The 26,252-nt window shown below is 52.5% G+C and overlaps 14 non-coding genes across 14 annotated transcripts; 4 read left to right on the top strand and 10 right to left on the bottom strand.

Moving 5' to 3' along the window:
* Window positions 1-1,334: 1,334 nt before the first annotated feature.
* On the bottom strand, window positions 1,335-1,407 carry trnam-cau (transfer RNA methionine (anticodon CAU)). Its single transcript has one exon. It is a non-coding gene; the product is annotated as a tRNA-Met (tRNA).
* Window positions 1,408-3,866: 2,459 nt separating this feature from the next.
* On the bottom strand, window positions 3,867-3,939 carry trnam-cau (transfer RNA methionine (anticodon CAU)). The gene has a single exon. It is a non-coding gene; the product is annotated as a tRNA-Met (tRNA).
* A 2,459-nt stretch (window positions 3,940-6,398) lies between these two features.
* On the bottom strand, window positions 6,399-6,471 carry trnam-cau (transfer RNA methionine (anticodon CAU)). The gene has a single exon. It is a non-coding gene; the product is annotated as a tRNA-Met (tRNA).
* Window positions 6,472-8,930: 2,459 nt separating this feature from the next.
* trnam-cau (transfer RNA methionine (anticodon CAU)) lies at window positions 8,931-9,003 on the bottom strand. Its single transcript has one exon. It is a non-coding gene; the product is annotated as a tRNA-Met (tRNA).
* Window positions 9,004-11,462: 2,459 nt separating this feature from the next.
* On the bottom strand, window positions 11,463-11,535 carry trnam-cau (transfer RNA methionine (anticodon CAU)). Its single transcript has one exon. It is a non-coding gene; the product is annotated as a tRNA-Met (tRNA).
* Window positions 11,536-13,994: 2,459 nt separating this feature from the next.
* trnam-cau (transfer RNA methionine (anticodon CAU)) lies at window positions 13,995-14,067 on the bottom strand. The gene has a single exon. It is a non-coding gene; the product is annotated as a tRNA-Met (tRNA).
* A 2,105-nt stretch (window positions 14,068-16,172) lies between these two features.
* On the top strand, window positions 16,173-16,245 carry trnaa-agc (transfer RNA alanine (anticodon AGC)). The gene has a single exon. It is a non-coding gene; the product is annotated as a tRNA-Ala (tRNA).
* Window positions 16,246-16,526: 281 nt separating this feature from the next.
* Window positions 16,527-16,599, bottom strand: trnam-cau (transfer RNA methionine (anticodon CAU)). Its single transcript has one exon. It is a non-coding gene; the product is annotated as a tRNA-Met (tRNA).
* Window positions 16,600-18,704: 2,105 nt separating this feature from the next.
* Window positions 18,705-18,777, top strand: trnaa-agc (transfer RNA alanine (anticodon AGC)). The gene has a single exon. It is a non-coding gene; the product is annotated as a tRNA-Ala (tRNA).
* A 281-nt stretch (window positions 18,778-19,058) lies between these two features.
* trnam-cau (transfer RNA methionine (anticodon CAU)) lies at window positions 19,059-19,131 on the bottom strand. Its single transcript has one exon. It is a non-coding gene; the product is annotated as a tRNA-Met (tRNA).
* Window positions 19,132-21,236: 2,105 nt separating this feature from the next.
* On the top strand, window positions 21,237-21,309 carry trnaa-agc (transfer RNA alanine (anticodon AGC)). The gene has a single exon. It is a non-coding gene; the product is annotated as a tRNA-Ala (tRNA).
* A 281-nt stretch (window positions 21,310-21,590) lies between these two features.
* trnam-cau (transfer RNA methionine (anticodon CAU)) lies at window positions 21,591-21,663 on the bottom strand. Its single transcript has one exon. It is a non-coding gene; the product is annotated as a tRNA-Met (tRNA).
* Window positions 21,664-23,768: 2,105 nt separating this feature from the next.
* trnaa-agc (transfer RNA alanine (anticodon AGC)) lies at window positions 23,769-23,841 on the top strand. The gene has a single exon. It is a non-coding gene; the product is annotated as a tRNA-Ala (tRNA).
* Window positions 23,842-24,122: 281 nt separating this feature from the next.
* Window positions 24,123-24,195, bottom strand: trnam-cau (transfer RNA methionine (anticodon CAU)). The gene has a single exon. It is a non-coding gene; the product is annotated as a tRNA-Met (tRNA).
* Between the last annotated feature and the right edge of the window lie 2,057 nt (window positions 24,196-26,252).

The following is a 26,252-nucleotide window of genomic DNA, read 5'->3' as shown; positions in this document are numbered from 1 at the left end:
GAATAGGAAGGGTTTGGAGGGATATGGCCCGCGTGCCGGCAGGTACGACTAGATTGGGATGGGATATCTGGTCGGAAAGGTCCGACCGAAGGGTCTCTTTCCGTGACGTACATCTCTATGACTCTATGACTCCTTTCAAGCAAAGTTTTCCCGCGAAGCGGCGCTCTAAACTGCTCGATGACAACTTACTATGTCAACGTCCGGACGAAGGAGTCTTCCATTCCTGTCGGAAAACTGCCTGTGGACTTCTCTTCGTTTCCTCTTCATGAAATCTGGCCTGCACGGGGTGTGCCACTTCCACAGTTGCACAAGTTGAACAGCACCGCATCCGAGCAGGTCAGCACTTAGGAAAGGCCCTACCGGTCAGACAGGGCTCGCGGGTGCTGCTTCAGACGAGTGGCGGTTGCTCTTTGCATCTCGGCCTGCTTGGCGTGTATCTGAAAGCAGCACTTTGCGGAACCTGACCGCAGGGCTGCAGCTCACGAGGATGAAGGAGAAGCCCTCTTTTTTCGTCTGGTAACAGCCCCAAGTGTTCTCTTTCTCCAAAATACACCTTCTTCTTCTTCAGAGAAGTCTGCCTGTTGGTGTGCTGTGACGTCTGCAGTTGCAAACCACGAGCAGCAGGGAGCCCTCTGGAGGAACACAACATCCACGCAGTCAGTCAGCACTCACTTGAACGTGTCGCAAGTCTCCAATCAGTCAGACAGCGCTCTCGAGTGCTACCTCACACTTGTTGTGACTGCTGGCGCCGATCGGTTCGTTTGGATTCTGGAATCTCAGAGCGTCTCGCTGGCGATTCTTTCGGCGGCACTGTGTTTTCCAGAAGACTTCGCGCACGTGCTGCTGCTGCTGCTCGGATGTGTCGATAGTCGCGTCGCGTTGTTCGGTTGAATACAGCGTGCAATCTCGAGAGGAAATCGCCTGCTGCTCTCAGCTCATCGTTCCGAAGCACCATGGGGGCTAAGCAAGTGCACGTTGTAGGGGAATTAGCTCAAATGGTAGAACGCTCGCTTAGCATGCGAGAGGTAGTGGGATCGATGCCCACATTCTCCACAGTGCTTTTCCTGGGGACACGCTTGAGACGCAAGCAGTGTGACCCTCGCGTGAACCCTGCGTGTGGCTCCAGTCTTTGCTGCTGCACAGATAGCACGATGGTGAGTTCACAAAATGCTGTGCAGAAAAAAAAGTTGAGCACGTGTCGCCCAGATGTTAAACCTTCCAGCAACGCGTTTGCTCTGGTGTGGTCAGTTCAAATCAGGCGTGAAGCCGTCCAAAGCAAATATTATTGCCCGCGGAGAGAAAGAAAACACGTCCGGTGACAAAGGCCACAGTCTTGCCTTCTCTGAGGATTGAACTCAGGACCTTCAGATTATGAGACTGACGCGCTGCCTACTGCGCTAAGAAGGCCAGCCGACAGCCGAGGCTCATACCGCGTGCCCAAATAGGCCGGTTTTCAAGGTGCCGCGAGCCACAGAGCAACCCTCGTCAGAAAGCTGCAGCTCCAGTGAGGCCAGGATATCGGCTTTCAATCCACAATCACGCACGTCGCCCGTTACATGCTGGGCTCTGGCCCGTGCAGAGACACGGCCCACTCGCGGTACCGCAGAGCCGTGGCGTCAGGAGCTCGGCAAAGCCCGGTATGTCTTGCGCTTGGCAGGCAACATTCGGCACAGCCTTTCACTTCTTTGTCTCGATGGCTCCGCTACTGGAGAGCCACGTCACAGCGCACTAAGATCCTTTGCTCAGCACTCCATGCAGGCAAGAAGGGAGGTGCTTCCGTTTACCAAAGAGCCTAAGAAAATGAGGGTTTGCTTAAGGAAAAGAAGGAAGCACTTGTCAGGTATAGACAGGATAGATCGAGTGAATCCGTACAAGAGTGTAAAGACAGTAGGGAAATCAGGAGGGTAAAAAGGGGACCTGAGATAGCTTTGGCAGATAGAGTTAAGGAAAATCCAAAGGGTTTTTGCAAATACATTATAAGGACAAAAGGGTGACTAGGGAGAGAATAGGGCCCCTCGAGGATCAGCACAGCGGCCTTTGTGCCGAGCCGCAGGAGAGGCTGGGCCGATACTAAACGAGTATTTTGCATCAGTGTTTACTGTGGAAAAGGATAGAATGTAGGGAGAAGTATAGAATATAGGGAAATGGATGGTGACATCTTGAAAATTGTCCACATTGCAGAGGAGGAATGCTGGATGCCTTGAAGCGCGTACAAGTGGATCAATGCCCAGGACCTGATCAGGTCTGGGGGAAGCTAAGGAAGTGATTGCTGGGCCCCTTGCTGAGATATTTGTATGGTTGATATAAAATCATGAGGCGTATAGATCGGATAAAGAGAGAAAGTCTTTTCCCTGGGGTGCGGGAGACCAGCACTAGAGGGCAGAGGTTTAGGGTGAGAGGGAAAAGATATGAAAGAGAACTAAGGGGCACCTTTTTCACACAGAGGGTGGTACGTGTATGGAATGAGCTGCCAGAGGAAGTGGCGGAGGCGAGTGCAATTGCAATATTTAAAAGGCATCTGGGTGGCTATATGAATAGGAAGGGTTTGGAGGGATATGGCCCGCGTGCCGGCAGGTACGACTAGATTGGGATGGGATATCTGGTCGGAAAGGTCCGACCGAAGGGTCTCTTTCCGTGACGTACATCTCTATGACTCTATGACTCCTTTCAAGCAAAGTTTTCCCGCGAAGCGGCGCTCTAAACTGCTCGATGACAACTTACTATGTCAACGTCCGGACGAAGGAGTCTTCCATTCCTGTCGGAAAACTGCCTGTGGACTTCTCTTCGTTTCCTCTTCATGAAATCTGGCCTGCACGGGGTGTGCCACTTCCACAGTTGCACAAGTTGAACAGCAACGCATCCGAGCAGGTCAGCACTTAGGAAAGGCCCTACCGGTCAGACAGGGCTCGCGGGTGCTGCTTCAGACGAGTGGCGGTTGCTCTTTGCATCTCGGCCTGCTTGGCGTGTATCTGAAAGCAGCACTTTGCGGAACCTGACCGCAGGGCTGCAGCTCACGAGGATGAAGGAGAAGCCCTCTTTTTTCGTCTGGTAACAGCCCCAAGTGTTCTCTTTCTCCAAAATACACCTTCTTCTTCTTCAGAGAAGTCTGCCTGTTGGTGTGCTGTGACGTCTGCAGTTGCAAACCACGAGCAGCAGGGAGCCCTCTGGAGGAACACAACATCCACGCAGTCAGTCAGCACTCACTTGAACGTGTCGCAAGTCTCCAATCAGTCAGACAGCGCTCTCGAGTGCTACCTCACACTTGTTGTGACTGCTGGCGCCGATCGGTTCGTTTGGATTCTGGAATCTCAGAGCGTCTCGCTGGCGATTCTTTCGGCGGCACTGTGTTTTCCAGAAGACTTCGCGCACGTGCTGCTGCTGCTGCTCGGATGTGTCGATAGTCGCGTCGCGTTGTTCGGTTGAATACAGCGTGCAATCTCGAGAGGAAATCGCCTGCTGCTCTCAGCTCATCGTTCCGAAGCACCATGGGGGCTAAGCAAGTGCACGTTGTAGGGGAATTAGCTCAAATGGTAGAACGCTCGCTTAGCATGCGAGAGGTAGTGGGATCGATGCCCACATTCTCCACAGTGCTTTTCCTGGGGACACGCTTGAGACGCAAGCAGTGTGACCCTCGCGTGAACCCTGCGTGTGGCTCCAGTCTTTGCTGCTGCACAGATAGCACGATGGTGAGTTCCCAAAATGCTGTGCAGAAAAAAAAGTTGAGCACGTGTCGCCCAGATGTTAAACCTTCCAGCAACGCGTTTGCTCTGGTGTGGTCAGTTCAAATCAGGCGTGAAGCCGTCCAAAGCAAATATTATTGCCCGCGGAGAGAAAGAAAACACGTCCGGTGACAAAGGCCACAGTCTTGCCTTCTCTGAGGATTGAACTCAGGACCTTCAGATTATGAGACTGACGCGCTGCCTACTGCGCTAAGAAGGCCAGCCGACAGCCGAGGCTCATACCGCGTGCCCAAATAGGCCGGTTTTCAAGGTGCCGCGAGCCACAGAGCAACCCTCGTCAGAAAGCTGCAGCTCCAGTGAGGCCAGGATATCGGCTTTCAATCCACAATCACGCACGTCGCCCGTTACATGCTGGGCTCTGGCCCGTGCAGAGACACGGCCCACTCGCGGTACCGCAGAGCCGTGGCGTCAGGAGCTCGGCAAAGCCCGGTATGTCTTGCGCTTGGCAGGCAACATTCGGCAAAGCCTTTCACTTCTTTGTCTCGATGGCTCCGCTACTGGAGAGCCACGTCACAGCGCACTAAGATCCTTTGCTCAGCACTCCATGCAGGCAAGAAGGGAGGTGCTTCCGTTTACCAAAGAGCCTAAGAAAATGAGGGTTTGCTTAAGGAAAAGAAGGAAGCACTTGTCAGGTATAGACAGGATAGATCGAGTGAATCCGTACAAGAGTGTAAAGACAGTAGGGAAATCAGGAGGGTAAAAAGGGGACCTGAGATAGCTTTGGCAGATAGAGTTAAGGAAAATCCAAAGGGTTTTTGCAAATACATTATAAGGACAAAAGGGTGACTAGGGAGAGAATAGGGCCCCTCGAGGATCAGCACAGCGGCCTTTGTGCCGAGCCGCAGGAGAGGCTGGGCCGATACTAAACGAGTATTTTGCATCAGTGTTTACTGTGGAAAAGGATAGAATGTAGGGAGAAGTATAGAATATAGGGAAATGGATGGTGACATCTTGAAAATTGTCCACATTGCAGAGGAGGAATGCTGGATGCCTTGAAGCGCGTACAAGTGGATCAATGCCCAGGACCTGATCAGGTCTGGGGGAAGCTAAGGAAGTGATTGCTGGGCCCCTTGCTGAGATATTTGTATGGTTGATATAAAATCATGAGGCGTATAGATCGGATAAAGAGAGAAAGTCTTTTCCCTGGGGTGCGGGAGACCAGCACTAGAGGGCAGAGGTTTAGGGTGAGAGGGAAAAGATATGAAAGAGAACTAAGGGGCACCTTTTTCACACAGAGGGTGGTACGTGTATGGAATGAGCTGCCAGAGGAAGTGGCGGAGGCGAGTGCAATTGCAATATTTAAAAGGCATCTGGGTGGCTATATGAATAGGAAGGGTTTGGAGGGATATGGCCCGCGTGCCGGCAGGTACGACTAGATTGGGATGGGATATCTGGTCGGAAAGGTCCGACCGAAGGGTCTCTTTCCGTGACGTACATCTCTATGACTCTATGACTCCTTTCAAGCAAAGTTTTCCCGCGAAGCGGCGCTCTAAACTGCTCGATGACAACTTACTATGTCAACGTCCGGACGAAGGAGTCTTCCATTCCTGTCGGAAAACTGCCTGTGGACTTCTCTTCGTTTCCTCTTCATGAAATCTGGCCTGCACGGGGTGTGCCACTTCCACAGTTGCACAAGTTGAACAGCAACGCATCCGAGCAGGTCAGCACTTAGGAAAGGCCCTACCGGTCAGACAGGGCTCGCGGGTGCTGCTTCAGACGAGTGGCGGTTGCTCTTTGCATCTCGGCCTGCTTGGCGTGTATCTGAAAGCAGCACTTTGCGGAACCTGACCGCAGGGCTGCAGCTCACGAGGATGAAGGAGAAGCCCTCTTTTTTCGTCTGGTAACAGCCCCAAGTGTTCTCTTTCTCCAAAATACACCTTCTTCTTCTTCAGAGAAGTCTGCCTGTTGGTGTGCTGTGACGTCTGCAGTTGCAAACCACGAGCAGCAGGGAGCCCTCTGGAGGAACACAACATCCACGCAGTCAGTCAGCACTCACTTGAACGTGTCGCAAGTCTCCAATCAGTCAGACAGCGCTCTCGAGTGCTACCTCACACTTGTTGTGACTGCTGGCGCCGATCGGTTCGTTTGGATTCTGGAATCTCAGAGCGTCTCGCTGGCGATTCTTTCGGCGGCACTGTGTTTTCCAGAAGACTTCGCGCACGTGCTGCTGCTGCTGCTCGGATGTGTCGATAGTCGCGTCGCGTTGTTCGGTTGAATACAGCGTGCAATCTCGAGAGGAAATCGCCTGCTGCTCTCAGCTCATCGTTCCGAAGCACCATGGGGGCTAAGCAAGTGCACGTTGTAGGGGAATTAGCTCAAATGGTAGAACGCTCGCTTAGCATGCGAGAGGTAGTGGGATCGATGCCCACATTCTCCACAGTGCTTTTCCTGGGGACACGCTTGAGACGCAAGCAGTGTGACCCTCGCGTGAACCCTGCGTGTGGCTCCAGTCTTTGCTGCTGCACAGATAGCACGATGGTGAGTTCCCAAAATGCTGTGCAGAAAAAAAAGTTGAGCACGTGTCGCCCAGATGTTAAACCTTCCAGCAACGCGTTTGCTCTGGTGTGGTCAGTTCAAATCAGGCGTGAAGCCGTCCAAAGCAAATATTATTGCCCGCGGAGAGAAAGAAAACACGTCCGGTGACAAAGGCCACAGTCTTGCCTTCTCTGAGGATTGAACTCAGGACCTTCAGATTATGAGACTGACGCGCTGCCTACTGCGCTAAGAAGGCCAGCCGACAGCCGAGGCTCATACCGCGTGCCCAAATAGGCCGGTTTTCAAGGTGCCGCGAGCCACAGAGCAACCCTCGTCAGAAAGCTGCAGCTCCAGTGAGGCCAGGATATCGGCTTTCAATCCACAATCACGCACGTCGCCCGTTACATGCTGGGCTCTGGCCCGTGCAGAGACACGGCCCACTCGCGGTACCGCAGAGCCGTGGCGTCAGGAGCTCGGCAAAGCCCGGTATGTCTTGCGCTTGGCAGGCAACATTCGGCAAAGCCTTTCACTTCTTTGTCTCGATGGCTCCGCTACTGGAGAGCCACGTCACAGCGCACTAAGATCCTTTGCTCAGCACTCCATGCAGGCAAGAAGGGAGGTGCTTCCGTTTACCAAAGAGCCTAAGAAAATGAGGGTTTGCTTAAGGAAAAGAAGGAAGCACTTGTCAGGTATAGACAGGATAGATCGAGTGAATCCGTACAAGAGTGTAAAGACAGTAGGGAAATCAGGAGGGTAAAAAGGGGACCTGAGATAGCTTTGGCAGATAGAGTTAAGGAAAATCCAAAGGGTTTTTGCAAATACATTATAAGGACAAAAGGGTGACTAGGGAGAGAATAGGGCCCCTCGAGGATCAGCACAGCGGCCTTTGTGCCGAGCCGCAGGAGAGGCTGGGCCGATACTAAACGAGTATTTTGCATCAGTGTTTACTGTGGAAAAGGATAGAATGTAGGGAGAAGTATAGAATATAGGGAAATGGATGGTGACATCTTGAAAATTGTCCACATTGCAGAGGAGGAATGCTGGATGCCTTGAAGCGCGTACAAGTGGATCAATGCCCAGGACCTGATCAGGTCTGGGGGAAGCTAAGGAAGTGATTGCTGGGCCCCTTGCTGAGATATTTGTATGGTTGATATAAAATCATGAGGCGTATAGATCGGATAAAGAGAGAAAGTCTTTTCCCTGGGGTGCGGGAGACCAGCACTAGAGGGCAGAGGTTTAGGGTGAGAGGGAAAAGATATGAAAGAGAACTAAGGGGCACCTTTTTCACACAGAGGGTGGTACGTGTATGGAATGAGCTGCCAGAGGAAGTGGCGGAGGCGAGTGCAATTGCAATATTTAAAAGGCATCTGGGTGGCTATATGAATAGGAAGGGTTTGGAGGGATATGGCCCGCGTGCCGGCAGGTACGACTAGATTGGGATGGGATATCTGGTCGGAAAGGTCCGACCGAAGGGTCTCTTTCCGTGACGTACATCTCTATGACTCTATGACTCCTTTCAAGCAAAGTTTTCCCGCGAAGCGGCGCTCTAAACTGCTCGATGACAACTTACTATGTCAACGTCCGGACGAAGGAGTCTTCCATTCCTGTCGGAAAACTGCCTGTGGACTTCTCTTCGTTTCCTCTTCATGAAATCTGGCCTGCACGGGGTGTGCCACTTCCACAGTTGCACAAGTTGAACAGCAACGCATCCGAGCAGGTCAGCACTTAGGAAAGGCCCTACCGGTCAGACAGGGCTCGCGGGTGCTGCTTCAGACGAGTGGCGGTTGCTCTTTGCATCTCGGCCTGCTTGGCGTGTATCTGAAAGCAGCACTTTGCGGAACCTGACCGCAGGGCTGCAGCTCACGAGGATGAAGGAGAAGCCCTCTTTTTTCGTCTGGTAACAGCCCCAAGTGTTCTCTTTCTCCAAAATACACCTTCTTCTTCTTCAGAGAAGTCTGCCTGTTGGTGTGCTGTGACGTCTGCAGTTGCAAACCACGAGCAGCAGGGAGCCCTCTGGAGGAACACAACATCCACGCAGTCAGTCAGCACTCACTTGAACGTGTCGCAAGTCTCCAATCAGTCAGACAGCGCTCTCGAGTGCTACCTCACACTTGTTGTGACTGCTGGCGCCGATCGGTTCGTTTGGATTCTGGAATCTCAGAGCGTCTCGCTGGCGATTCTTTCGGCGGCACTGTGTTTTCCAGAAGACTTCGCGCACGTGCTGCTGCTGCTGCTCGGATGTGTCGATAGTCGCGTCGCGTTGTTCGGTTGAATACAGCGTGCAATCTCGAGAGGAAATCGCCTGCTGCTCTCAGCTCATCGTTCCGAAGCACCATGGGGGCTAAGCAAGTGCACGTTGTAGGGGAATTAGCTCAAATGGTAGAACGCTCGCTTAGCATGCGAGAGGTAGTGGGATCGATGCCCACATTCTCCACAGTGCTTGTCCTGGGGACACGCTTGAGACGCAAGCAGTGTGACCCTCGCGTGAACCCTGCGTGTGGCTCCAGTCTTTGCTGCTGCACAGATAGCACGATGGTGAGTTCCCAAAATGCTGTGCAGAAAAAAAAGTTGAGCACGTGTCGCCCAGATGTTAAACCTTCCAGCAACGCGTTTGCTCTGGTGTGGTCAGTTCAAATCAGGCGTGAAGCCGTCCAAAGCAAATATTATTGCCCGCGGAGAGAAAGAAAACACGTCCGGTGACAAAGGCCACAGTCTTGCCTTCTCTGAGGATTGAACTCAGGACCTTCAGATTATGAGACTGACGCGCTGCCTACTGCGCTAAGAAGGCCAGCCGACAGCCGAGGCTCATACCGCGTGCCCAAATAGGCCGGTTTTCAAGGTGCCGCGAGCCACAGAGCAACCCTCGTCAGAAAGCTGCAGCTCCAGTGAGGCCAGGATATCGGCTTTCAATCCACAATCACGCACGTCGCCCGTTACATGCTGGGCTCTGGCCCGTGCAGAGACACGGCCCACTCGCGGTACCGCAGAGCCGTGGCGTCAGGAGCTCGGCAAAGCCCGGTATGTCTTGCGCTTGGCAGGCAACATTCGGCAAAGCCTTTCACTTCTTTGTCTCGATGGCTCCGCTACTGGAGAGCCACGTCACAGCGCACTAAGATCCTTTGCTCAGCACTCCATGCAGGCAAGAAGGGAGGTGCTTCCGTTTACCAAAGAGCCTAAGAAAATGAGGGTTTGCTTAAGGAAAAGAAGGAAGCACTTGTCAGGTATAGACAGGATAGATCGAGTGAATCCGTACAAGAGTGTAAAGACAGTAGGGAAATCAGGAGGGTAAAAAGGGGACCTGAGATAGCTTTGGCAGATAGAGTTAAGGAAAATCCAAAGGGTTTTTGCAAATACATTATAAGGACAAAAGGGTGACTAGGGAGAGAATAGGGCCCCTCGAGGATCAGCACAGCGGCCTTTGTGCCGAGCCGCAGGAGAGGCTGGGCCGATACTAAACGAGTATTTTGCATCAGTGTTTACTGTGGAAAAGGATAGAATGTAGGGAGAAGTACAGAATACAGGGAAATGGATGGTGACATCTTGAAAATTGTCCACATTGCAGAGGAGGAATGCTGGATGCCTTGAAGCGCGTACAAGTGGATCAATGCCCAGGACCTGATCAGGTCTGGGGGAAGCTAAGGAAGTGATTGCTGGGCCCCTTGCTGAGATATTTGTATGGTTGATATAAAATCATGAGGCGTATAGATCGGATAAAGAGAGAAAGTCTTTTCCCTGGGGTGCGGGAGACCAGCACTAGAGGGCAGAGGTTTAGGGTGAGAGGGAAAAGATATGAAAGAGAACTAAGGGGCACCTTTTTCACACAGAGGGTGGTACGTGTATGGAATGAGCTGCCAGAGGAAGTGGCGGAGGCGAGTGCAATTGCAATATTTAAAAGGCATCTGGGTGGCTATATGAATAGGAAGGGTTTGGAGGGATATGGCCCGCGTGCCGGCAGGTACGACTAGATTGGGATGGGATATCTGGTCGGAAAGGTCCGACCGAAGGGTCTCTTTCCGTGACGTACATCTCTATGACTCTATGACTCCTTTCAAGCAAAGTTTTCCCGCGAAGCGGCGCTCTAAACTGCTCGATGACAACTTACTATGTCAACGTCCGGACGAAGGAGTCTTCCATTCCTGTCGGAAAACTGCCTGTGGACTTCTCTTCGTTTCCTCTTCATGAAATCTGGCCTGCACGGGGTGTGCCACTTCCACAGTTGCACAAGTTGAACAGCAACGCATCCGAGCAGGTCAGCACTTAGGAAAGGCCCTACCGGTCAGACAGGGCTCGCGGGTGCTGCTTCAGACGAGTGGCGGTTGCTCTTTGCATCTCGGCCTGCTTGGCGTGTATCTGAAAGCAGCACTTTGCGGAACCTGACCGCAGGGCTGCAGCTCACGAGGATGAAGGAGAAGCCCTCTTTTTTCGTCTGGTAACAGCCCCAAGTGTTCTCTTTCTCCAAAATACACCTTCTTCTTCTTCAGAGAAGTCTGCCTGTTGGTGTGCTGTGACGTCTGCAGTTGCAAACCACGAGCAGCAGGGAGCCCTCTGGAGGAACACAACATCCACGCAGTCAGTCAGCACTCACTTGAACGTGTCGCAAGTCTCCAATCAGTCAGACAGCGCTCTCGAGTGCTACCTCACACTTGTTGTGACTGCTGGCGCCGATCGGTTCGTTTGGATTCTGGAATCTCAGAGCGTCTCGCTGGCGATTCTTTCGGCGGCACTGTGTTTTCCAGAAGACTTCGCGCACGTGCTGCTGCTGCTGCTCGGATGTGTCGATAGTCGCGTCGCGTTGTTCGGTTGAATACAGCGTGCAATCTCGAGAGGAAATCGCCTGCTGCTCTCAGCTCATCGTTCCGAAGCACCATGGGGGCTAAGCAAGTGCACGTTGTAGGGGAATTAGCTCAAATGGTAGAACGCTCGCTTAGCATGCGAGAGGTAGTGGGATCGATGCCCACATTCTCCACAGTGCTTGTCCTGGGGACACGCTTGAGACGCAAGCAGTGTGACCCTCGCGTGAACCCTGCGTGTGGCTCCAGTCTTTGCTGCTGCACAGATAGCACGATGGTGAGTTCCTAAAATGCTGTGCAGAAAAAAAAGTTGAGCACGTGTCGCCCAGATGTTAAACCTTCCAGCAACGCGTTTGCTCTGGTGTGGTCAGTTCAAATCAGGCGTGAAGCCGTCCAAAGCAAATATTATTGCCCGCGGAGAGAAAGAAAACACGTCCGGTGACAAAGGCCACAGTCTTGCCTTCTCTGAGGATTGAACTCAGGACCTTCAGATTATGAGACTGACGCGCTGCCTACTGCGCTAAGAAGGCCAGCCGACAGCCGAGGCTCATACCGCGTGCCCAAATAGGCCGGTTTTCAAGGTGCCGCGAGCCACAGAGCAACCCTCGTCAGAAAGCTGCAGCTCCAGTGAGGCCAGGATATCGGCTTTCAATCCACAATCACGCACGTCGCCCGTTACATGCTGGGCTCTGGCCCGTGCAGAGACACGGCCCACTCGCGGTACCGCAGAGCCGTGGCGTCAGGAGCTCGGCAAAGCCCGGTATGTCTTGCGCTTGGCAGGCAACATTCGGCAAAGCCTTTCACTTCTTTGTCTCGATGGCTCCGCTACTGGAGAGCCACGTCACAGCGCACTAAGATCCTTTGCTCAGCACTCCATGCAGGCAAGAAGGGAGGTGCTTCCGTTTACCAAAGAGCCTAAGAAAATGAGGGTTTGCTTAAGGAAAAGAAGGAAGCACTTGTCAGGTATAGACAGGATAGATCGAGTGAATCCGTACAAGAGTGTAAAGACAGTAGGGAAATCAGGAGGGTAAAAAGGGGACCTGAGATAGCTTTGGCAGATAGAGTTAAGGAAAATCCAAAGGGTTTTTGCAAATACATTATAAGGACAAAAGGGTGACTAGGGAGAGAATAGGGCCCCTCGAGGATCAGCACAGCGGCCTTTGTGCCGAGCCGCAGGAGAGGCTGGGCCGATACTAAACGAGTATTTTGCATCAGTGTTTACTGTGGAAAAGGATAGAATGTAGGGAGAAGTACAGAATACAGGGAAATGGATGGTGACATCTTGAAAATTGTCCACATTGCAGAGGAGGAATGCTGGATGCCTTGAAGCGCGTACAAGTGGATCAATGCCCAGGACCTGATCAGGTCTGGGGGAAGCTAAGGAAGTGATTGCTGGGCCCCTTGCTGAGATATTTGTATGGTTGATATAAAATCATGAGGCGTATAGATCGGATAAAGAGAGAAAGTCTTTTCCCTGGGGTGCGGGAGACCAGCACTAGAGGGCAGAGGTTTAGGGTGAGAGGGAAAAGATATGAAAGAGAACTAAGGGGCACCTTTTTCACACAGAGGGTGGTACGTGTATGGAATGAGCTGCCAGAGGAAGTGGCGGAGGCGAGTGCAATTGCAATATTTAAAAGGCATCTGGGTGGCTATATGAATAGGAAGGGTTTGGAGGGATATGGCCCGCGTGCCGGCAGGTACGACTAGATTGGGATGGGATATCTGGTCGGAAAGGTCCGACCGAAGGGTCTCTTTCCGTGACGTACATCTCTATGACTCTATGACTCCTTTCAAGCAAAGTTTTCCCGCGAAGCGGCGCTCTAAACTGCTCGATGACAACTTACTATGTCAACGTCCGGACGAAGGAGTCTTCCATTCCTGTCGGAAAACTGCCTGTGGACTTCTCTTCGTTTCCTCTTCATGAAATCTGGCCTGCACGGGGTGTGCCACTTCCACAGTTGCACAAGTTGAACAGCAACGCATCCGAGCAGGTCAGCACTTAGGAAAGGCCCTACCGGTCAGACAGGGCTCGCGGGTGCTGCTTCAGACGAGTGGCGGTTGCTCTTTGCATCTCGGCCTGCTTGGCGTGTATCTGAAAGCAGCACTTTGCGGAACCTGACCGCAGGGCTGCAGCTCACGAGGATGAAGGAGAAGCCCTCTTTTTTCGTCTGGTAACAGCCCCAAGTGTTCTCTTTCTCCAAAATACACCTTCTTCTTCTTCAGAGAAGTCTGCCTGTTGGTGTGCTGTGACGTCTGCAGTTGCAAACCACGAGCAGCAGGGAGCCCTCTGGAGGAACACAACATCCACGCAGTCAGTCAGCACTCACTTGAACGTGTCGCAAGTCTCCAATCAGTCAGACAGCGCTCTCGAGTGCTACCTCACACTTGTTGTGACTGCTGGCGCCGATCGGTTCGTTTGGATTCTGGAATCTCAGAGCGTCTCGCTGGCGATTCTTTCGGCGGCACCGTGTTTTCCAGAAGACTTCGCGCACGTGCTGCTGCTGCTGCTCGGATGTGTCGATAGTCGCGTCGCGTTGTTCGGTTGAATACAGCGTGCAATCTCGAGAGGAAATCGCCTGCTGCTCTCAGCTCATCGTTCCGAAGCACCATGGGGGCTAAGCAAGTGCACGTTGTAGGGGAATTAGCTCAAATGGTAGAACGCTCGCTTAGCATGCGAGAGGTAGTGGGATCGATGCCCACATTCTCCACAGTGCTTTTCCTGGGGACACGCTTGAGACGCAAGCAGTGTGACCCTCGCGTGAACCCTGCGTGTGGCTCCAGTCTTTGCTGCTGCACAGATAGCACGATGGTGAGTTCCCAAAATGCTGTGCAGAAAAAAAAGTTGAGCACGTGTCGCCCAGATGTTAAACCTTCCAGCAACGCGTTTGCTCTGGTGTGGTCAGTTCAAATCAGGCGTGAAGCCGTCCAAAGCAAATATTATTGCCCGCGGAGAGAAAGAAAACACGTCCGGTGACAAAGGCCACAGTCTTGCCTTCTCTGAGGATTGAACTCAGGACCTTCAGATTATGAGACTGACGCGCTGCCTACTGCGCTAAGAAGGCCAGCCGACAGCCGAGGCTCATACCGCGTGCCCAAATAGGCCGGTTTTCAAGGTGCCGCGAGCCACAGAGCAACCCTCGTCAGAAAGCTGCAGCTCCAGTGAGGCCAGGATATCGGCTTTCAATCCACAATCACGCACGTCGCCCGTTACATGCTGGGCTCTGGCCCGTGCAGAGACACGGCCCACTCGCGGTACCGCAGAGCCGTGGCGTCAGGAGCTCGGCAAAGCCCGGTATGTCTTGCGCTTGGCAGGCAACATTCGGCAAAGCCTTTCACTTCTTTGTCTCGATGGCTCCGCTACTGGAGAGCCACGTCACAGCGCACTAAGATCCTTTGCTCAGCACTCCATGCAGGCAAGAAGGGAGGTGCTTCCGTTTACCAAAGAGCCTAAGAAAATGAGGGTTTGCTTAAGGAAAAGAAGGAAGCACTTGTCAGGTATAGACAGGATAGATCGAGTGAATCCGTACAAGAGTGTAAAGACAGTAGGGAAATCAGGAGGGTAAAAAGGGGACCTGAGATAGCTTTGGCAGATAGAGTTAAGGAAAATCCAAAGGGTTTTTGCAAATACATTATAAGGACAAAAGGGTGACTAGGGAGAGAATAGGGCCCCTCGAGGATCAGCACAGCGGCCTTTGTGCCGAGCCGCAGGAGAGGCTGGGCCGATACTAAACGAGTATTTTGCATCAGTGTTTACTGTGGAAAAGGATAGAATGTAGGGAGAAGTATAGAATATAGGGAAATGGATGGTGACATCTTGAAAATTGTCCACATTGCAGAGGAGGAATGCTGGATGCCTTGAAGCGCGTACAAGTGGATCAATGCCCAGGACCTGATCAGGTCTGGGGGAAGCTAAGGAAGTGATTGCTGGGCCCCTTGCTGAGATATTTGTATGGTTGATATAAAATCATGAGGCGTATAGATCGGATAAAGAGAGAAAGTCTTTTCCCTGGGGTGCGGGAGACCAGCACTAGAGGGCAGAGGTTTAGGGTGAGAGGGAAAAGATATGAAAGAGAACTAAGGGGCACCTTTTTCACACAGAGGGTGGTACGTGTATGGAATGAGCTGCCAGAGGAAGTGGCGGAGGCGAGTGCAATTGCAATATTTAAAAGGCATCTGGGTGGCTATATGAATAGGAAGGGTTTGGAGGGATATGGCCCGCGTGCCGGCAGGTACGACTAGATTGGGATGGGATATCTGGTCGGAAAGGTCCGACCGAAGGGTCTCTTTCCGTGACGTACATCTCTATGACTCTATGACTCCTTTCAAGCAAAGTTTTCCCGCGAAGCGGCGCTCTAAACTGCTCGATGACAACTTACTATGTCAACGTCCGGACGAAGGAGTCTTCCATTCCTGTCGGAAAACTGCCTGTGGACTTCTCTTCGTTTCCTCTTCATGAAATCTGGCCTGCACGGGGTGTGCCACTTCCACAGTTGCACAAGTTGAACAGCAACGCATCCGAGCAGGTCAGCACTTAGGAAAGGCCCTACCGGTCAGACAGGGCTCGCGGGTGCTGCTTCAGACGAGTGGCGGTTGCTCTTTGCATCTCGGCCTGCTTGGCGTGTATCTGAAAGCAGCACTTTGCGGAACCTGACCGCAGGGCTGCAGCTCACGAGGATGAAGGAGAAGCCCTCTTTTTTCGTCTGGTAACAGCCCCAAGTGTTCTCTTTCTCCAAAATACACCTTCTTCTTCTTCAGAGAAGTCTGCCTGTTGGTGTGCTGTGACGTCTGCAGTTGCAAACCACGAGCAGCAGGGAGCCCTCTGGAGGAACACAACATCCACGCAGTCAGTCAGCACTCACTTGAACGTGTCGCAAGTCTCCAATCAGTCAGACAGCGCTCTCGAGTGCTACCTCACACTTGTTGTGACTGCTGGCGCCGATCGGTTCGTTTGGATTCTGGAATCTCAGAGCGTCTCGCTGGCGATTCTTTCGGCGGCACTGTGTTTTCCAGAAGACTTCGCGCACGTGCTGCTGCTGCTGCTCGGATGTGTCGATAGTCGCGTCGCGTTGTTCGGTTGAATACAGCGTGCAATCTCGAGAGGAAATCGCCTGCTGCTCTCAGCTCATCGTTCCGAAGCACCATGGGGGCTAAGCAAGTGCACGTTGTAGGGGAATTAGCTCAAATGGTAGAGCGCTCGCTTAGCATGCGAGAGGTAGTGGGATCGATGCCCACATTCTCCACAGTGCTTTTCCTGGGGACACGCTTGAGACGCAAGCAGTGTGACCCTCGCGTGAACCCTGCGTGTGGCTCCAGTCTTTGCTGCTGCACAGATAGCACGATGGTGAGTTCCCAAAATGCTGTGCAGAAAAAAAAGTTGAGCACGTGTCGCCCAGATGTTAAACCTTCCAGCAACGCGTTTGCTCTGGTGTGGTCAGTTCAAATCAGGCGTGAAGCCGTCCAAAGCAAATATTATTGCCCGCGGAGAGAAAGAAAACACGTCCGGTGACAAAGGCCACAGTCTTGCCTTCTCTGAGGATTGAACTCAGGACCTTCAGATTATGAGACTGACGCGCTGCCTACTGCGCTAAGAAGGCCCGCCGACCGCCGAGGCTCATACCGCGTGCCCAAATAGGCCGGTTTTCAAGGTGCCGCGAGCCACAGAGCAACCCTCGTCAGAAAGCTGCAGCTCCAGTGAGGCCAGGATATCGGCTTTCAATCCACAATCACGCACGTCGCCCGTTACATGCTGGGCTCTGGCCCGTGCAGAGACACGGCCCACTCGCGGTACCGCAGAGCCGTGGCGTCAGGAGCTCGGCAAAGCCCGGTATGTCTTGCGCTTGGCAGGCAACATTCGGCAAAGCCTTTCACTTCTTTGTCTCGATGGCTCCGCTACTGGAGAGCCACGTCACAGCGCACTAAGATCCTTTGCTCAGCACTCCATGCAGGCAAGAAGGGAGGTGCTTCCGTTTACCAAAGAGCCTAAGAAAATGAGGGTTTGCTTAAGGAAAAGAAGGAAGCACTTGTCAGGTATAGACAGGATAGATCGAGTGAATCCGTACAAGAGTGTAAAGACAGTAGGGAAATCAGGAGGGTAAAAAGGGGACCTGAGATAGCTTTGGCAGATAGAGTTAAGGAAAATCCAAAGGGTTTTTGCAAATACATTATAAGGACAAAAGGGTGACTAGGGAGAGAATAGGGCCCCTCGAGGATCAGCACAGCGGCCTTTGTGCCGAGCCGCAGGAGAGGCTGGGCCGATACTAAACGAGTATTTTGCATCAGTGTTTACTGTGGAAAAGGATAGAATGTAGGGAGAAGTATAGAATATAGGGAAATGGATGGTGACATCTTGAAAATTGTCCACATTGCAGAGGAGGAATGCTGGATGCCTTGAAGCGCGTACAAGTGGATCAATGCCCAGGACCTGATCAGGTCTGGGGGAAGCTAAGGAAGTGATTGCTGGGCCCCTTGCTGAGATATTTGTATGGTTGATATAAAATCATGAGGCGTATAGATCGGATAAAGAGAGAAAGTCTTTTCCCTGGGGTGCGGGAGACCAGCACTAGAGGGCAGAGGTTTAGGGTGAGAGGGAAAAGATATGAAAGAGAACTAAGGGGCACCTTTTTCACACAGAGGGTGGTACGTGTATGGAATGAGCTGCCAGAGGAAGTGGCGGAGGCGAGTGCAATTGCAATATTTAAAAGGCATCTGGGTGGCTATATGAATAGGAAGGGTTTGGAGGGATATGGCCCGCGTGCCGGCAGGTACGACTAGATTGGGATGGGATATCTGGTCGGAAAGGTCCGACCGAAGGGTCTCTTTCCGTGACGTACATCTCTATGACTCTATGACTCCTTTCAAGCAAAGTTTTCCCGCGAAGCGGCGCTCTAAACTGCTCGATGACAACTTACTATGTCAACGTCCGGACGAAGGAGTCTTCCATTCCTGTCGGAAAACTGCCTGTGGACTTCTCTTCGTTTCCTCTTCATGAAATCTGGCCTGCACGGGGTGTGCCACTTCCACAGTTGCACAAGTTGAACAGCAACGCATCCGAGCAGGTCAGCACTTAGGAAAGGCCCTACCGGTCAGACAGGGCTCGCGGGTGCTGCTTCAGACGAGTGGCGGTTGCTCTTTGCATCTCGGCCTGCTTGGCGTGTATCTGAAAGCAGCACTTTGCGGAACCTGACCGCAGGGCTGCAGCTCACGAGGATGAAGGAGAAGCCCTCTTTTTTCGTCTGGTAACAGCCCCAAGTGTTCTCTTTCTCCAAAATACACCTTCTTCTTCTTCAGAGAAGTCTGCCTGTTGGTGTGCTGTGACGTCTGCAGTTGCAAACCACGAGCAGCAGGGAGCCCTCTGGAGGAACACAACATCCACGCAGTCAGTCAGCACTCACTTGAACGTGTCGCAAGTCTCCAATCAGTCAGACAGCGCTCTCGAGTGCTACCTCACACTTGTTGTGACTGCTGGCGCCGATCGGTTCGTTTGGATTCTGGAATCTCAGAGCGTCTCGCTGGCGATTCTTTCGGCGGCACTGTGTTTTCCAGAAGACTTCGCGCACGTGCTGCTGCTGCTGCTCGGATGTGTCGATAGTCGCGTCGCGTTGTTCGGTTGAATACAGCGTGCAATCTCGAGAGGAAATCGCCTGCTGCTCTCAGCTCATCGTTCCGAAGCACCATGGGGGCTAAGCAAGTGCACGTTGTAGGGGAATTAGCTCAAATGGTAGAGCGCTCGCTTAGCATGCGAGAGGTAGTGGGATCGATGCCCACATTCTCCACAGTGCTTTTCCTGGGGACACGCTTGAGACGCAAGCAGTGTGACCCTCGCGTGAACCCTGCGTGTGGCTCCAGTCTTTGCTGCTGCACAGATAGCACGATGGTGAGTTCCCAAAATGCTGTGCAGAAAAAAAAGTTGAGCACGTGTCGCCCAGATGTTAAACCTTCCAGCAACGCGTTTGCTCTGGTGTGGTCAGTTCAAATCAGGCGTGAAGCCGTCCAAAGCAAATATTATTGCCCGCGGAGAGAAAGAAAACACGTCCGGTGACAAAGGCCACAGTCTTGCCTTCTCTGAGGATTGAACTCAGGACCTTCAGATTATGAGACTGACGCGCTGCCTACTGCGCTAAGAAGGCCAGCCGACCGCCGAGGCTCATACCGCGTGCCCAAATAGGCCGGTTTTCAAGGTGCCGCGAGCCACAGAGCAACCCTCGTCAGAAAGCTGCAGCTCCAGTGAGGCCAGGATATCGGCTTTCAATCCACAATCACGCACGTCGCCCGTTACATGCTGGGCTCTGGCCCGTGCAGAGACACGGCCCACTCGCGGTACCGCAGAGCCGTGGCGTCAGGAGCTCGGCAAAGCCCGGTATGTCTTGCGCTTGGCAGGCAACATTCGGCAAAGCCTTTCACTTCTTTGTCTCGATGGCTCCGCTACTGGAGAGCCACGTCACAGCGCACTAAGATCCTTTGCTCAGCACTCCATGCAGGCAAGAAGGGAGGTGCTTCCGTTTACCAAAGAGCCTAAGAAAATGAGGGTTTGCTTAAGGAAAAGAAGGAAGCACTTGTCAGGTATAGACAGGATAGATCGAGTGAATCCGTACAAGAGTGTAAAGACAGTAGGGAAATCAGGAGGGTAAAAAGGGGACCTGAGATAGCTTTGGCAGATAGAGTTAAGGAAAATCCAAAGGGTTTTTGCAAATACATTATAAGGACAAAAGGGTGACTAGGGAGAGAATAGGGCCCCTCGAGGATCAGCACAGCGGCCTTTGTGCCGAGCCGCAGGAGAGGCTGGGCCGATACTAAACGAGTATTTTGCATCAGTGTTTACTGTGGAAAAGGATAGAATGTAGGGAGAAGTATAGAATATAGGGAAATGGATGGTGACATCTTGAAAATTGTCCACATTGCAGAGGAGGAATGCTGGATGCCTTGAAGCGCGTACAAGTGGATCAATGCCCAGGACCTGATCAGGTCTGGGGGAAGCTAAGGAAGTGATTGCTGGGCCCCTTGCTGAGATATTTGTATGGTTGATATAAAATCATGAGGCGTATAGATCGGATAAAGAGAGAAAGTCTTTTCCCTGGGGTGCGGGAGACCAGCACTAGAGGGCAGAGGTTTAGGGTGAGAGGGAAAAGATATGAAAGAGAACTAAGGGGCACCTTTTTCACACAGAGGGTGGTACGTGTATGGAATGAGCTGCCAGAGGAAGTGGCGGAGGCGAGTGCAATTGCAATATTTAAAAGGCATCTGGGTGGCTATATGAATAGGAAGGGTTTGGAGGGATATGGCCCGCGTGCCGGCAGGTACGACTAGATTGGGATGGGATATCTGGTCGGAAAGGTCCGACCGAAGGGTCTCTTTCCGTGACGTACATCTCTATGACTCTATGACTCCTTTCAAGCAAAGTTTTCCCGCGAAGCGGCGCTCTAAACTGCTCGATGACAACTTACTATGTCAACGTCCGGACGAAGGAGTCTTCCATTCCTGTCGGAAAACTGCCTGTGGACTTCTCTTCGTTTCCTCTTCATGAAATCTGGCCTGCACGGGGTGTGCCACTTCCACAGTTGCACAAGTTGAACAGCAACGCATCCGAGCAGGTCAGCACTTAGGAAAGGCCCTACCGGTCAGACAGGGCTCGCGGGTGCTGCTTCAGACGAGTGGCGGTTGCTCTTTGCATCTCGGCCTGCTTGGCGTGTATCTGAAAGCAGCACTTTGCGGAACCTGACCGCAGGGCTGCAGCTCACGAGGATGAAGGAGAAGCCCTCTTTTTTCGTCTGGTAACAGCCCCAAGTGTTCTCTTTCTCCAAAATACACCTTCTTCTTCTTCAGAGAAGTCTGCCTGTTGGTGTGCTGTGACGTCTGCAGTTGCAAACCACGAGCAGCAGGGAGCCCTCTGGAGGAACACAACATCCACGCAGTCAGTCAGCACTCACTTGAACGTGTCGCAAGTCTCCAATCAGTCAGACAGCGCTCTCGAGTGCTACCTCACACTTGTTGTGACTGCTGGCGCCGATCGGTTCGTTTGGATTCTGGAATCTCAGAGCGTCTCGCTGGCGATTCTTTCGGCGGCACTGTGTTTTCCAGAAGACTTCGCGCACGTGCTGCTGCTGCTGCTCGGATGTGTCGATAGTCGCGTCGCGTTGTTCGGTTGAATACAGCGTGCAATCTCGAGAGGAAATCGCCTGCTGCTCTCAGCTCATCGTTCCGAAGCACCATGGGGGCTAAGCAAGTGCACGTTGTAGGGGAATTAGCTCAAATGGTAGAGCGCTCGCTTAGCATGCGAGAGGTAGTGGGATCGATGCCCACATTCTCCACAGTGCTTTTCCTGGGGACACGCTTGAGACGCAAGCAGTGTGACCCTCGCGTGAACCCTGCGTGTGGCTCCAGTCTTTGCTGCTGCACAGATAGCACGATGGTGAGTTCCCAAAATGCTGTGCAGAAAAAAAAGTTGAGCACGTGTCGCCCAGATGTTAAACCTTCCAGCAACGCGTTTGCTCTGGTGTGGTCAGTTCAAATCAGGCGTGAAGCCGTCCAAAGCAAATATTATTGCCCGCGGAGAGAAAGAAAACACGTCCGGTGACAAAGGCCACAGTCTTGCCTTCTCTGAGGATTGAACTCAGGACCTTCAGATTATGAGACTGACGCGCTGCCTACTGCGCTAAGAAGGCCAGCCGACAGCCGAGGCTCATACCGCGTGCCCAAATAGGCCGGTTTTCAAGGTGCCGCGAGCCACAGAGCAACCCTCGTCAGAAAGCTGCAGCTCCAGTGAGGCCAGGATATCGGCTTTCAATCCACAATCACGCACGTCGCCCGTTACATGCTGGGCTCTGGCCCGTGCAGAGACACGGCCCACTCGCGGTACCGCAGAGCCGTGGCGTCAGGAGCTCGGCAAAGCCCGGTATGTCTTGCGCTTGGCAGGCAACATTCGGCAAAGCCTTTCACTTCTTTGTCTCGATGGCTCCGCTACTGGAGAGCCACGTCACAGCGCACTAAGATCCTTTGCTCAGCACTCCATGCAGGCAAGAAGGGAGGTGCTTCCGTTTACCAAAGAGCCTAAGAAAATGAGGGTTTGCTTAAGGAAAAGAAGGAAGCACTTGTCAGGTATAGACAGGATAGATCGAGTGAATCCGTACAAGAGTGTAAAGACAGTAGGGAAATCAGGAGGGTAAAAAGGGGACCTGAGATAGCTTTGGCAGATAGAGTTAAGGAAAATCCAAAGGGTTTTTGCAAATACATTATAAGGACAAAAGGGTGACTAGGGAGAGAATAGGGCCCCTCGAGGATCAGCACAGCGGCCTTTGTGCCGAGCCGCAGGAGAGGCTGGGCCGATACTAAACGAGTATTTTGCATCAGTGTTTACTGTGGAAAAGGATAGAATGTAGGGAGAAGTATAGAATATAGGGAAATGGATGGTGACATCTTGAAAATTGTCCACATTGCAGAGGAGGAATGCTGGATGCCTTGAAGCGCGTACAAGTGGATCAATGCCCAGGACCTGATCAGGTCTGGGGGAAGCTAAGGAAGTGATTGCTGGGCCCCTTGCTGAGATATTTGTATGGTTGATATAAAATCATGAGGCGTATAGATCGGATAAAGAGAGAAAGTCTTTTCCCTGGGGTGCGGGAGACCAGCACTAGAGGGCAGAGGTTTAGGGTGAGAGGGAAAAGATATGAAAGAGAACTAAGGGGCACCTTTTTCACACAGAGGGTGGTACGTGTATGGAATGAGCTGCCAGAGGAAGTGGCGGAGGCGAGTGCAATTGCAATATTTAAAAGGCATCTGGGTGGCTATATGAATAGGAAGGGTTTGGAGGGATATGGCCCGCGTGCCGGCAGGTACGACTAGATTGGGATGGGATATCTGGTCGGAAAGGTCCGACCGAAGGGTCTCTTTCCGTGACGTACATCTCTATGACTCTATGACTCCTTTCAAGCAAAGTTTTCCCGCGAAGCGGCGCTCTAAACTGCTCGATGACAACTTACTATGTCAACGTCCGGACGAAGGAGTCTTCCATTCCTGTCGGAAAACTGCCTGTGGACTTCTCTTCGTTTCCTCTTCATGAAATCTGGCCTGCACGGGGTGTGCCACTTCCACAGTTGCACAAGTTGAACAGCAACGCATCCGAGCAGGTCAGCACTTAGGAAAGGCCCTACCGGTCAGACAGGGCTCGCGGGTGCTGCTTCAGACGAGTGGCGGTTGCTCTTTGCATCTCGGCCTGCTTGGCGTGTATCTGAAAGCAGCACTTTGCGGAACCTGACCGCAGGGCTGCAGCTCACGAGGATGAAGGAGAAGCCCTCTTTTTTCGTCTGGTAACAGCCCCAAGTGTTCTCTTTCTCCAAAATACACCTTCTTCTTCTTCAGAGAAGTCTGCCTGTTGGTGTGCTGTGACGTCTGCAGTTGCAAACCACGAGCAGCAGGGAGCCCTCTGGAGGAACACAACATCCACGCAGTCAGTCAGCACTCACTTGAACGTGTCGCAAGTCTCCAATCAGTCAGACAGCGCTCTCGAGTGCTACCTCACACTTGTTGTGACTGCTGGCGCCGATCGGTTCGTTTGGATTCTGGAATCTCAGAGCGTCTCGCTGGCGATTCTTTCGGCGGCACTGTGTTTTCCAGAAGACTTCGCGCACGTGCTGCTGCTGCTGCTCGGATGTGTCGATAGTCGCGTCGCGTTGTTCGGTTGAATACAGCGTGCAATCTCGAGAGGAAATCGCCTGCTGCTCTCAGCTCATCGTTCCGAAGCACCATGGGGGCTAAGCAAGTGCACGTTGTAGGGGAATTAGCTCAAATGGTAGAGCGCTCGCTTAGCATGCGAGAGGTAGTGGGATCGATGCCCACATTCTCCACAGTGCTTTTCCTGGGGACACGCTTGAGACGCAAGCAGTGTGACCCTCGCGTGAACCCTGCGTGTGGCTCCAGTCTTTGCTGCTGCACAGATAGCACGATGGTGAGTTCCCAAAATGCTGTGCAGAAAAAAAAGTTGAGCACGTGTCGCCCAGATGTTAAACCTTCCAGCAACGCGTTTGCTCTGGTGTGGTCAGTTCAAATCAGGCGTGAAGCCGTCCAAAGCAAATATTATTGCCCGCGGAGAGAAAGAAAACACGTCCGGTGACAAAGGCCACAGTCTTGCCTTCTCTGAGGATTGAACTCAGGACCTTCAGATTATGAGACTGACGCGCTGCCTACTGCGCTAAGAAGGCCAGCCGACAGCCGAGGCTCATACCGCGTGCCCAAATAGGCCGGTTTTCAAGGTGCCGCGAGCCACAGAGCAACCCTCGTCAGAAAGCTGCAGCTCCAGTGAGGCCAGGATATCGGCTTTCAATCCACAATCACGCACGTCGCCCGTTACATGCTGGGCTCTGGCCCGTGCAGAGACACGGCCCACTCGCGGTACCGCAGAGCCGTGGCGTCAGGAGCTCGGCAAAGCCCGGTATGTCTTGCGCTTGGCAGGCAACATTCGGCAAAGCCTTTCACTTCTTTGTCTCGATGGCTCCGCTACTGGAGAGCCACGTCACAGCGCACTAAGATCCTTTGCTCAGCACTCCATGCAGGCAAGAAGGGAGGTGCTTCCGTTTACCAAAGAGCCTAAGAAAATGAGGGTTTGCTTAAGGAAAAGAAGGAAGCACTTGTCAGGTATAGACAGGATAGATCGAGTGAATCCGTACAAGAGTGTAAAGACAGTAGGGAAATCAGGAGGGTAAAAAGGGGACCTGAGATAGCTTTGGCAGATAGAGTTAAGGAAAATCCAAAGGGTTTTTGCAAATACATTATAAGGACAAAAGGGTGACTAGGGAGAGAATAGGGCCCCTCGAGGATCAGCACAGCGGCCTTTGTGCCGAGCCGCAGGAGAGGCTGGGCCGATACTAAACGAGTATTTTGCATCAGTGTTTACTGTGGAAAAGGATAGAATGTAGGGAGAAGTATAGAATATAGGGAAATGGATGGTGACATCTTGAAAATTGTCCACATTGCAGAGGAGGAATGCTGGATGCCTTGAAGCGCGTACAAGTGGATCAATGCCCAGGACCTGATCAGGTCTGGGGGAAGCTAAGGAAGTGATTGCTGGGCCCCTTGCTGAGATATTTGTATGGTTGATATAAAATCATGAGGCGTATAGATCGGATAAAGAGAGAAAGTCTTTTCCCTGGGGTGCGGGAGACCAGCACTAGAGGGCAGAGGTTTAGGGTGAGAGGGAAAAGATATGAAAGAGAACTAAGGGGCACCTTTTTCACACAGAGGGTGGTACGTGTATGGAATGAGCTGCCAGAGGAAGTGGCGGAGGCGAGTGCAATTGCAATATTTAAAAGGCATCTGGGTGGCTATATGAATAGGAAGGGTTTGGAGGGATATGGCCCGCGTGCCGGCAGGTACGACTAGATTGGGATGGGATATCTGGTCGGAAAGGTCCGACCGAAGGGTCTCTTTCCGTGACGTACATCTCTATGACTCTATGACTCCTTTCAAGCAAAGTTTTCCCGCGAAGCGGCGCTCTAAACTGCTCGATGACAACTTACTATGTCAACGTCCGGACGAAGGAGTCTTCCATTCCTGTCGGAAAACTGCCTGTGGACTTCTCTTCGTTTCCTCTTCATGAAATCTGGCCTGCACGGGGTGTGCCACTTCCACAGTTGCACAAGTTGAACAGCAACGCATCCGAGCAGGTCAGCACTTAGGAAAGGCCCTACCGGTCAGACAGGGCTCGCGGGTGCTGCTTCAGACGAGTGGCGGTTGCTCTTTGCATCTCGGCCTGCTTGGCGTGTATCTGAAAGCAGCACTTTGCGGAACCTGACCGCAGGGCTGCAGCTCACGAGGATGAAGGAGAAGCCCTCTTTTTTCGTCTGGTAACAGCCCCAAGTGTTCTCTTTCTCCAAAATACACCTTCTTCTTCTTCAGAGAAGTCTGCCTGTTGGTGTGCTGTGACGTCTGCAGTTGCAAACCACGAGCAGCAGGGAGCCCTCTGGAGGAACACAACATCCACGCAGTCAGTCAGCACTCACTTGAACGTGTCGCAAGTCTCCAATCAGTCAGACAGCGCTCTCGAGTGCTACCTCACACTTGTTGTGACTGCTGGCGCCGATCGGTTCGTTTGGATTCTGGAATCTCAGAGCGTCTCGCTGGCGATTCTTTCGGCGGCACTGTGTTTTCCAGAAGACTTCGCGCACGTGCTGCTGCTGCTGCTCGGATGTGTCGATAGTCGCGTCGCGTTGTTCGGTTGAATACAGCGTGCAATCTCGAGAGGAAATCGCCTGCTGCTCTC

Source organism: Chiloscyllium punctatum, chromosome 5, assembly GCF_047496795.1.
Source record: "Chiloscyllium punctatum isolate Juve2018m chromosome 5, sChiPun1.3, whole genome shotgun sequence".
Lineage (NCBI taxonomy): Eukaryota > Metazoa > Chordata > Chondrichthyes > Orectolobiformes > Hemiscylliidae > Chiloscyllium > Chiloscyllium punctatum.
The sequence above is the reverse complement of the archived record's forward strand: the minus strand, read 5'-3'. Positions and strand labels throughout refer to the sequence as shown.